Consider the following 12769-nt stretch of genomic DNA (forward strand, 5'->3'; position numbering starts at 1 on the left):
ATGACCTGCTGCGCCACCTGGACACTCACAAGTCTATGGGGCTCGATGGGATCCACACAGGAGTATAGAGGGAGCTAGTAGAGAAGCTCACCAAGCCACTTTCTGTCATTTATCAGCAGTCCTGGTTAACAGGGGAGGTCCCAGATGACTTGAGGCTTGCCGATGTGACACCCATCTACAGGAAAGGCCGGAAGGAGGATCCAGGGAATGACAGGCCAGTCAGCATGACCTCAGTAACAGGGAAGATTATGGAGAAGTTCATCTTGAGTGAGCTCACCAGGCATGTGCAGGACAAGCAGAGGTTCAGGCCCAGCCAGCATGGCTTCATGAAAGGGAAGGTCCTGCCTGATCAACCTGATCTCCTTCTATGACAGGGTGACCTGCCTGGTGGATGAGGGAAAGGCTGTGGGTGTTGTCTACCTGGACCTTATCAAAGCTTTTGACACTGTCTCCCACAGCATCCTCCTAGAGAAGCTGGTGGCTCATGGCACAGATGGGTGTAATCTTTGCTGGGTAAAAAACTGGCTGGATGGCCAAGCCCACAGACTTGTGGTGAACAGAGCTAAACCTAGGTGGTGGCCAGTCACGAGCACAGTTCCCCAGGACACAGTGTTGGGCCCAGTCTTATTTAATATTTTTATCAATGATCTGGATGAGGGGATCGAGGGCACCATCAGTAAGTTTGCAGACAATGCCAAGCTGGGCAGGAGTGTTGATCTGCTTGAGAGTAGGAAGGATCAACAGAGGAACCTGGTCAGGCTGGATTGATGAGCCAAGGCCAACTGTATGAGGTTTAATAAGGCCAAGTGCCGGATCCTGCACTTGGGTCAAAACAAACTCTATGCAATGCTACAAGTTTGGGGAAGAGTGGGTGGAAAGCTGCACAACAGAGAAGGACCTAGGGGTGTTGGTTTACAGCCAGCTGAACATGAGGCAGCAGTGTGGCCAGGTGGGCAAGGCAGCCAGCAGCATCCTGGCTTGTATCAGGAATAGTGTGGCCAGCAGGAGTAGGGAAGTGATGGTGCCCCTGTACTCAGCACTGGTGAGGCCGCACCTTGAATACTGTGTTGCGTTTTGGGCCCCTCAGTATAACAAGGACATTGAGTTGATGGAGCATGTCCAAAGAAGTGCAACAAAGCTGGTGAAGGGTCTAGAAAGCACGTCTTATGAGTAGAGGTTGAGGGAACTGGGGTTGTTTAGCCTGGAGAAGAGGAGGCTGAGGGGAGACCTTATTGCTCTCTACAACTACCTGAAAGGAGGTTGTAGTGAGGTGGGTGTTGGTCTCTTCTCCCAAGTAACCTGAGATAGTGTGAGAGGAAATGGCCTCAAGCTGCACCAGGGGAGGTTTAGTTTGGATATTAGGAAAAATTTCTTTAATGAGAGAGTGACTAAGGCATTGGAACAGGCTGACCAGAGAGATGTTAGAGTCACCATTCCTGGAGGTACTTAAAAGACGTGTAGCTGTGGCATTTTAGGACATGGTTTAGGAGACATGGTAGCATTGAGTTGACAGTCGAACTTGATGATCATAGATATCTTTTCCATTTTTAATGTTTCGATGACTTTATGTAGTGGCAGAGCATATAGTGAGCTTCCTTCTGATATAAAGGGTAATGAAATTCCGGAAGAGAAAGGACGTTGGCAAATAGACAAGGACTTTGCAGGTACATTGTAGTTATGGAGAATGATTTAAATTTAAAGGTACTTTAATGCTTTGGGAACAACTAAATTCAGAGCAATCACTATCCTTAGGGGTAGATTTCCTGTCTTTCCATCACATGGACTAGTTAGACAAATTTATAGGATTTTTAATTACTGAAGTTAATTAGAGTTTCAATTTATTTACACCTGTCCTTAAAATTAAATTTAAAATACCTTAATTTATTAGTTTCATTGTCTTGTTCTGATTAATGAAAACAGTGATAACATTTAATTAACATAAATGCTAAACCAGACTGTATTTTTGCTAAAGTTAGTGCTGAATTTGGGTGTATATGTTAGTTAGCAGACACCAATGGGAAAATGGGGATATTGGAATATTTACCATATTGGAATATGGAAAAAAGTGGCTTAAATATGGCACAGTGAATAACAAAATCCTGTATTATCTAAGAAACTTGAAGAATATGTTTTACTGATTAAGGTGAATTAAAAAAATATTAAACCTTTACCATCATGGGACAATAATAATACAAGACACTTTTGTGGGGCAATATTGTAGCTAATTATGCTGCCAGTTATAATTAGAAGAGTTAACATGGCAGTTAAAAGTTCATGGCTGGTGCTATCTGTCTGTTTTACACAATGCCAGCCAGGAAATTGCCTTGTCAATTATGATTAAGGTGTTAATACAATACTTTAAGGTCACAAATGCCTTAGCACAGGGGAGTAAGGTAGACACATGTGCTTATAATGTTAAGACATTACTTAATATTTAGATAAGGGTTATTTAACTGTTTAACAGCTTGTAAGTTGAATTGAGTTTGTGACCAACAAGGTGTCTTGATTAAGTAACATTATGTATGTTATGATACCTATGTTAGTGAAAAGTGACATAGAATGATAGGTTGCTCTGATCTTTCTATTTCAACTAAGAGAAATTGGCTGACATCCCAACAGAGAACCTATGCTGGCATAGATACCTCATATTATGACATACTTTGAGTGAAGGGAAAGGAGAACTGAAGCACTCCTGTAACCCTCTCTACTTATTTAAAACCACCATTTAGATTCCACACAGCTTTCTTCTCTCCTCCATCCTATTCACTTATGCACATACATAAGTATAGGGAGTGAACAGTAACTGCTTGACCCTTGCTGAAGGAAGATTAACTTATTCTCTATTTTGAGGCTTTGTATATAAGATGACCACCAATTCTTGGTCTATTTCAGGAGAAATAATAATCAAAAAAGAGCTTATATTTGAAGTCCTGATATACTTGATACATGTAGCAAATGTGTATCAGAAACACACACTCCAAAGAGTGCCTGAAAACCAGTGTATCATTTAACAAGAGGTAGGTAGCAGTAGTTTACTAATCTGTCTTCTGATGAGGCCATTTCTCTACTAATTTTGAGGTTTGGGTTTTTTTCAGCATATTTAAATACTTTATAGAAAAAGCCATAGTCAACTCCTTGATTATTTAAACTGTTACTAAACTATGTAAACTATTATTTAAACTAAGACTATTTCCTAGGAATTCTTCTCTAGAAAGATTCAAGGACCTGGAGGACATTCTCACTCCAGGAGGTGAGGTATGGAGTTCAGCTAGCTGAGGCCAAGGTCAACTCCTTTGCTGACAAGAGCTGTTGTGAAAGGAGCTGGAAGCAAGGACCATCTCCTCCTTTCCTTGGGAGCTGCATTTAAACTGAGATTGTACTACTGCTGCCCTCCCCCCCACTCTGACCCCCCACTCCCACCCTTCCCACCCCCCAACCCCCACTACACTGCAGCTACAGCTGTGCCTGGTTTGCCTCCCTCTCCTTGATTACAGCTTGCTGGTTTGGCTTCCTGGTTTGCCCTCAGACCTGCCTCTTTACTGCAGCCTTTCTGGGTGATCACTGGGCTGTGATCTGATCCTTGTTTCTGAACCATGTCCTGACCCAGGCTTGCTGCCCTGCATCCCTGCTCCTAGTTGGTGCAGCCATTGCTCCCTCCTGCCCTACGACCACGCTCAGCTCCCAGCTTACCTTCTTCTGTGGAGTAGCCACCCCTCACTGTCCTGGGCAATTTTGTCCTATGGTCTCAGTGCTTTAAATAGATGCATCCATTTGTAAAACTACTTTACATTATCAATAGTATCCTGAGAAAATCTTTAGTTTGCACATATGTTTGGGAGGTTCATTACACTTGTGAATATCTTTCATTTCTTATCAAGGAGGTAAGTGATCTCCCCTCCATTTGTAGGTGCTTGGAACACTATCATGTTGTTCTTGCTTATGCTCATGCCCTCTTCTTTGTTATCTCTCCTGATCTTTCTGCCCCCTCAGGCTCCTACTTGTCACACTTTTCTGCTCATACAGTTCAATTTCTGATTTATAGCTTCTTTCTTTTTTCACATGAGGTTATGTAGGGAATGAACATTAGAGTTTCAGCTTCTGAGTGCCGTAAAGGAACATAATGTTTCTTGCATTTATCCCAAATCACCTTCAGCAAGGTAACATGCAACCTCTAGTAATACCTCTGTTGAAAAGAACTTAACTCCTTTTCTCTGTAAATTAATTTTCTCTAGTGTGTAGACTTAGGAGATTCTTAACTGATCTTAAGACAGACAAAAAAGATTGGAGGTGGCTTCCTTGCTTTTGGAACTCTTCTTAGAATTTCCTGTACTTTAATCAAGCAGAGCTGAAATGACTGAAGAAGGGATTTGTGAAAAAAGGCTGAATGAAAACAAACTCATAAAAATTTACAAGGGAAAAGAGGAACCTCTCTGCCTGGTCACCCGTTCAACGTTTTCCAATAACTAGTCCAAAAAACCATCAGAACTAGAGCTTGAGGACTGGTGTATTTAATAATGCAATATATGTATGTTTCATAATGCCTTTTTTTTCCCCCACAAGCAATAGGAAACTTACATGATACAGCTAGTTAATATCCAGTTTTACCCAGTCATATCTGAAAGCAAAGAACATTTGCCCTCAGATCACAGAATTTCTACTTATAAAAGAACAAAATAAAAGACCAAGGCTTGCAAGTGACTATAAAACAGCAAACTCAAGAATATGTGCGTGTTTCTACTAGATGCTTTGAGTACTGTGGTTCTTTTGTTCACTTAAGCACAATAAAGCTTATTATTGTCCTCTTAAGTTCAATCAAAATGTTTCAAAGATGATAATTCAGTGGGAGTGAAGCAAAAGGACCTTGTTTGAACACCTGTTTATTATGCAGAGAGTGGAACTGTGGTGTCATTACTGCTTTATCTGATCAGCTGTATCTTCTAATGAAAAGTTGAAGATAGATCTCAAAAATAGCTTAGGAAAGGGGAACTGTGAATTCTCAATTTTACATGTCTGGTTCTTAAAGTACTCTGTTAAGTTTCCATACCCAATTCACGATGAGATTTAGGCGCTTCAAAATTATGTTCAAAAGAACCAACATCTGAGTCACCTTCAACAAATGCTTAGGCTGTGGTGCTGCCCAAAGGCAGCCAACAGGGGCAAGAATAATGAAGCAAAATGAATTGAAACATAAACTTTAACCATTTCAATAACGGTTTTGGTGAAGGTTTTTTTTCTTTCTTTTTTTTTCTTTCTTCTTTTTTTTTTTCTTTCTGGAGCTAGAATTGATTCTGATTCTGAAGTCTCTGCTCAGGCCAAGATGGAACTGAACCAAATATAAATTTTCAGCTACCACTTCAGAAGAGAAATATAACTAAAAATTTATGAAGTTGTTTATTTAATAATGTCAGCCCTAAAAACTCTCTCTGGATATAAATGGACATTTCAGGATTCTTCTTGCCTTTCTTTCTACATTAGTTTTCCATCCCTCATAAGAGGAATTGTTAAACTGTACTTCTTTACCTTTCATTCCTTATTCTTTCAGCTTGTTAGGAGTAAGAAGACAAGAAATGTAGGGAAGAAGAATAAAGCAATTGTGTGAAAATGCAAAAAATCATATGACAGGGTACCAAGGAATTCCATACCTGGGCCAGAGGTGGATCTGCGTCAAATTTTGAAAGGTTTTAAGGTTTTGCTTGACTAATTGAAACCAGAGGGATCAATTTCTTTTCTGTCCTGTAACACCCCTAACTTATTTAAAAATCTATGGTTTTTTAGACATATGTAAATCAATTCCTGCTGAAGTATAATTTAACCTGGCACCATTTTCTTTATTTTATTTTCTCAAATATAAAGAGAAATTTCTAGTTTATGCAAAAAATAATTTAAAAACACATTTTTCCTTGATTCTCTGTTATGGCAGCTATGTAACAGTTTATCTAATCTCACTGTGTAACATTGAAGAAGCACATTTTATGTCAAAAAATTAATTTGCAAAAATTTGTCAGAAAAATAGGAGATAATGCTATACATTACTGAAAGTGTCTGGAGCAAGAGAGAAATAAAATCTTTATAAAAATATCTTAATCTTTCCCTAGTATTTACTTTAATGATTCAGTCTATCCAGTAATTCTCATAATTTGCATTGATAATTAAAATTAGAGTTACACTGAGATACAAGAGAAGCAAAACAAAACTGCAAAATTTCCTTCAACTTTTATAACGGGGGTTTAGTGAAGAAATAGCCAGAGTTGTTCAGATGAGAGGTTGAGCAACTTCATTCAGCATGAGGTTGATCAGTTTACTTTGAAGACTGGAAGGCATTTTTCTTGGTTTATAATCTCTCTATACTTTATTTTTTCCCCTTACTAGAAAAAAGTGTTTCTCAGAATCATTTTAGTATCAGTTAAAAGGAAGCATATCTTCATTGTCTAGTCATTGGTGTTAATTGTGTCATTAATTAAAATATATTGTAGTTGTTTCACTTTTTTCCTTTTTTTTTCCTCTAAATAGATGATCAGAAGAGTAAGACATGAGAATTCCATATAATTCAGCATCTACATTCCAAGATCTGTACCTATTCCTACATTACTATTACTTTATTTTAAATGTTGTTAGAATGTTTTCCCTGGTTAAAAGAATGATGATTACTTTTTAATTATTATATAACATAAAATAAGATTCCCATGTATTATACAACATTAACAATATAACAAAAAACTCTAAGAATATGACTGTAAAGCTTGTAGAATTATTAATAACTAAAACTGATTAAATTACTATGCAGATTGAATAGAAACAATGTAGTTAAAATGACCACATGATATTAATTCAAAGAAATAAGAATATAAGGTTTTTGACAAGCTCCTTAAGAACACAGATGAAATAGAACTCTTGGCAATTATGTTTTCTTAGTCTTTTTGTATATATGAAAATATCGATGTGCCTTTTTAATATACTGATACTGTTGCATAACATTGAAGAATTCAAGAAATAAATTAACATTCTAAATATTATATTAAATAATGTAGTAAAGTTTCCAAAGCTATTTTTATTATATTCTGCTGCTAAGATTCAGAATCTTTAAGCAATTTTACAATTTTAAATTCTAGTCCTGTAACTACTTGTATATGTACAGCTTTACATATTGTGCACTTCAACCATAGGCTTCTGAGGTCAATAAAAGAAGGAGATTTAAAGTTATAAACCCACACTGAATACAGGTGACACAATTTAATTTATTTCACAGTAAGCACAGAAAAGGTAGGAAGAATAAGCTTTCAGTTGCAGTTAGGTATTAAATTTTAAATTTTAATTCATCATTATTGTAGATGAGGAAGTAATAGGGTCACTAGAACTTTGATCTTAATATTACTTTACAAGATAGAAAGCAAATCTTTTATCTGTATTTTTATTACAAATATTACCTTCTCAGCAACACTTCTGATGAATGACCTAGTCTGAAGTTGTATTTGTAATAGAACAATTACTGATGCACGTAACTATAGCAAATATAGGTAACTGCCGGAGGTAGATGTAAAAATAACTTAAAAAAAGATTTCAATAAATTAGGCCTACTGAATAATGAAGAAATGAAAGGGCATTTAAAGGAGATCTTAAAATAGATCATTAACATAAAAAAAACTTTAAGAAGGACCACAAATCCCATTCTCTGGCAAACACATTGCAGACACCAGGTATATTTCATATTAAATAAATTTCTCTTGAATAAAAATATTTTAAAGTACTGTGTTAATATTGTTTATTTTTTGCATGTATGGGTAACTCTGTAAGAGCTTCAGCCTACTATGTCCTCTTTACCCAGGTTTCTAAATCAATAATTTTTCTCAAGTGTCTCAGCAACTTAAGAAATATCACTATTACTGAAATATTTTCTTTATAAGTTAACCTAAAAGGAACTCTACCGTGTCTTTCAGTTTTGCTGTCTCGTATCAGAACACAAGCTACACGTATGAGAATGCTAGCATAAGTATCACATAATCATTCTTCCATAGATTACTGAGATAAAAACAAATATATGATGTGATGAGAAAGGATTATATGGTACAAGAGCAAAAACTCATGTAGAATTCACCTTTTTGTGCCTGGATCTCAGTAGTAAGTACAAAAATGTAGAAGGTATAAAATGCTGAGAATGTAGTATCATTCTTCAATCTCTCCTACTTTTGTTGTAATTCTTTCATTATCAGTAAAATAAAGCTGGAGTTTTCCAGAAAACTTAAGCTCCATAGCAGATCAATAGTACAGGTAATGGTGTGACATTGCCTGAGCTGTGTGCACATAGTTGCTTTTAGTCGGCCACTTTCTTCTGCTTTATTAATACCAAATTTAGAATAAGATCTTAGGCAGCAAATATGCAAATGTACTCATCTCTTTCCCTTATTTCTATCCTTCTTTCTTATTTAAAGATTCTACTTTCCATTATCAAAGACGATGCTGAGGTCAAGCTGGGAGCATTAGTCATAGTTTCCTGAACAACAGCTAACTAGGAAAAAACAGGAAACATCTGTTTTCTATTCACAGTCTTTCCATAAGTGCATATTCTCCTGAAAGATGTAAAATAACAGGCTATGTCAAAGTATCTTTTTGAAAGAAACTTTTCACATATTAAGTACTGTAAAGAGGATACTAATTTTATCCATGTAAAAGATAAATGTTAACTCAAATTACTTATTAAATGGAAACAATTTTTCCAGATTCATATATCTAAAATATGGGTGTCTAACTGTTGTTTTTTCTGCTTCAAGCTGAAAAAATTTTAGCTGTAGAAATGCACTCCAGTCAGATAACTGCTGTCTTATTAGTGCCCACTTCTTTAAGCTATATATGGTCCAGACTATACTGTTTTAACTCCACAGTCAATGTATTTCAGTAGGCTCATTGCTTTCAGTATACTTTAACTCATTCAAACGCTGCCAGCTCATATAAGAAATTCATAGTCAAATTCAGTGGCATGAATCCCTTCATCTTTTCTTGTTTTCAAGTCTGAATAACAAATTTAATAGAAAAGGTAAAATGTGATAGTAGTCTAAATCAAATCTTATTTTGCTTATTCATTATATAAACTGCAGAGCATTGTCCAAATTCTTCCAGTGAATTTACCATAAGTAGGAATTATTTTATAATAAAAAAAATAAATTTGGCTCTAGACAAAATATTATTGAATAAGAAGACAATGATGGATGTTTAGTAGTAAAAATGTTGTGTTCGGTTGTCACTGTATTCTTTTTGTTTAATTTTTCTAAATGAAAATAATTGTGGTTTGTTTGTTTGTTTATTTGCTTGTTTTCCTGCAAAGAAAAACAGTAGGTGGAATTCCAACTGTTACCATTGAAAATTTTTATAATATTGAAGAATTATTATAATATTGAAGAAATATTAGGCTAGCTGTTTCAGGCCAAGATTATGGTGTCTTGGTTTTGGCTGCGATGGACAGAATTAATCTTCTTCGTAGTAGCTGGAGTAGTCCTATGTTTTAGATTTAGGACGAGAATAATGTCGGTAACACACTGATGTTTTAGTCGTTGCTGAGCAGTGCTTACACTAAGGCAAGGACTTTTCAGCTTCTCATACTGCCCTGCCAGTGAGGAGGCTAGAGGTGCACAAGAAGCCAGGAGGGGATGCAATGAGGACAGCTGATCCAAACTGACCAACGGGATGTTCCACACCGTATGACATCATGCTGAACAAAAAAACTGAGAGGAACTAGCTGGGGGGATGCGACTGCTGCTCAGGAACTGTCTGGGCATCGGTCAGTGGGTGGTGAGCAATTGCATTTTGTATCACTTGTTTTGTATATTCTTTTATCATTATTATTCTTTTTCCTTCCTTTTCTGTCCTATGAAACTGTCTTTACCTAACCCTTGAGATTTACATTTTTTCCAGTTCTCTCTCCCATCCCAGTGCAGGAGGGGAGTAAGTGAATGGCTGTGAGGTGTTTAGCTGCCTGCCAGGTTAAACCACAACATACAGGTATATCACTTGTGAACTTACAGGGTTAGATTTATGATATGTACAGAGATTAATTAGACATCATATGTCTAGTAGATTATTTTATATTTGAACATTAAACTCAGTTCTGGAGTAATCAACATGCTTAGTCTCCTTGAGTTGTTTTGAGAAGATTAATTATTAGAATGAGGCTTGAAAGTCTAGAGATTCATTTGTATTACCTGGCTTATTTCCAAACAAGGTATCATTTAGGTGAATGCTCAATGAGGCATTTGTATTATGAAGCTTAAAGCTGGTGTGTTGCGAGTTAAAGGCCTTTATATAAGACTTAAGAGTGTAGTGTGTATGATGTATGCTATGTAATAATTATAGTAATGTTGTTTTACACTTGTGGTAAAAAGAAGGGACAGACGTGAACTCGAAATGTCTTGATTTTGTGCATACTGTTGTGGGTTTGAGTTAGTGTCCTAGTTTTAGCTGGGATGGAGTTATTTGTCTTTGTAGCAGCTAGTATGGGGCTACGTTTTGGATTTGTGCTAAAAATGGTGGTTATAATGCGGAGATGTTTTAGTTGTTGCTAAGTAGTGTTTACACTAGTCAAGGACTATTTCAGCTCCCCGTGCTCTGCCGGGTGCACAAGAAGCTGGGAGGGGACACAGCCAGGACAGCTGATCCCAACTGGCCAAAGGGATATTCCATACCATATGTCATGCTCAGCATATAGAGCTGGGAGAAATTCAGCTCTCTATGACTAACTGCAGTTCACATAAGATTTTTTTTAATGGAAGATAAGATTTAAATAAGAATGGGTAGTGATAGATATGCAGGAAGGAAAAGTGAGGTTGCTGACAACAATATTTTGTCTAAATGACAAATTAATTTTCATGCCACTCCACAAAACTTTCTTTTTTTGGACAATTTTCTTTTGGAGTTCTATGGTGATAGACATTGATGTTGAGGACTTATAAACAAGAAAAGGTAAACAAATAACAGTAAAACTGAAAGAGAAAAATATGAGAACAAAACAAAAGTGCAGAGTGTTACTGAAATTAAGTTAGAACTTTCTGTCAGTTTTTAGCCTGGGCATAAAAAAGTTCAGCATAGATAAGCAATATGTAGATGCTTACAAAGTTATTACTGTCACAGCTTCATATTTACAGCATTAATATGACGAGAACAACAACAATGTACCTTAAAAATACATTGGGAGCTACCAAATAGAATCTCTGCTGAAAACTCAAGTTGCCAAATCTCCTGACAGTGAAATTTTGCACTAATTTTCTGCACTGATTTAGAGAAAGACAGGAATGTAGATTTCATAAGAAGCTTCTACTATAACTCTATGACACTATTTTCAAAAACCAAACAATTTTTTTTGAGAACATAACCATATTTAGATTTATTTGAAATGCATATGTTATGCTTAGATTTGAACAAGCTTTGACCTCACTTAGAACTGATAAAATTAAGGACAAGTTGTTTCCCAAAATACCCTGGTTATTTGATTTCATTAAATTTTGGATAAGGTCTTACCATAGCCCTGATCAGTATTTGTAGCTAAGTGTTTAACAGCACTTAAGAGGTGGCTATATATCACACAAGGAGCAATAGTACTGGAACTAACAGAATCAATCAGCAGAAGCTCCATCAGGAGATATTAATTTTGAGATATTTTGTGAATCTGAATACTCCACAGGAAGTATATTGGCCCCAACAGAATCAGTAGGGTAAAGATAGATAGAGCTGAATGTCATCAAAATAATAGTGATTGAATTAGCCTATTTCATTGGAAGATTGAAGCCAATGACAGATGGATGCTGGAATCAGTTTTGTGAGCAGGCAATCTCTCATGGAAAGCAGATTTCTAAGACAGATAGACTACAATTTTTAGGTAATTTCAGGCCTAAAGTCTCATATATTCACTAAAACCTGAAATAAGAAAGGTTTACATGAATAAACTTAAAGAAAATATTCTGTGTATGGTCAAAAATGCAGTTTTTAAAAGATTATGATTATGTCATTGCCTAGAAAATTCACTGAAAAATTAATAACATGTACACATTTTTGACCCACGATAAAGTATGTGCTATTCCTTATTGGCGAATAAAACTTAACCCTCTCAGCTAAAGAGGGTGTATGTGTATAAATCCTATCTTGCTGGGGCAGACACCTGTGAATAGATACTTATATGAGAGGAAGCTTTCATCTCTTTCTTTTTGACAACACAGCATACTGGCAATGGTATTTAAATGCCTTACTACATATTATCCCAAAGGGTTGTTATTAACTCTCTGCAAGATATGATAAAATAAAAACACTGCCTCACACACTGCATGAAAGCATATCTGATTCTAACTATACATGGAATCTGTTTGCTGTTAGTATTTTACATACAGCATTATTGAGACAATTTCACCTTTTACAAATAACTCATGTTTACAATATATCTTTATATTTACCATAAATTATTTAAAACCATTAAAAAATAATTTCTTATACAATTACATATTATTTGAGCATAATGAGAAGATTTCTGGGTTTTACAGCAGTATTTATTAAAGTATATCTAAATTTACAAAAATAAGATCAGTTTATGCATGCAGTGTATTAAGACAGTGACAAACCAAATTCAACTATCAATACATAACAGTGATATATTTAACTATTTGCCCAGTTATAATTACTGTCAATTATTGTACAAGACTGTGACAACTCTACATGAATGCATAATGTGCGGACACTGAAAAGATATTTTTTTCCAGTGGTCTGTGATATGAACTAGGACTCAGCCTCTGGGAGT

This window comes from Phalacrocorax aristotelis, chromosome 4 (assembly GCF_949628215.1).
Source record: "Phalacrocorax aristotelis chromosome 4, bGulAri2.1, whole genome shotgun sequence".
NCBI classification, from domain to species: Eukaryota; Metazoa; Chordata; class Aves; order Suliformes; family Phalacrocoracidae; genus Phalacrocorax; species Phalacrocorax aristotelis.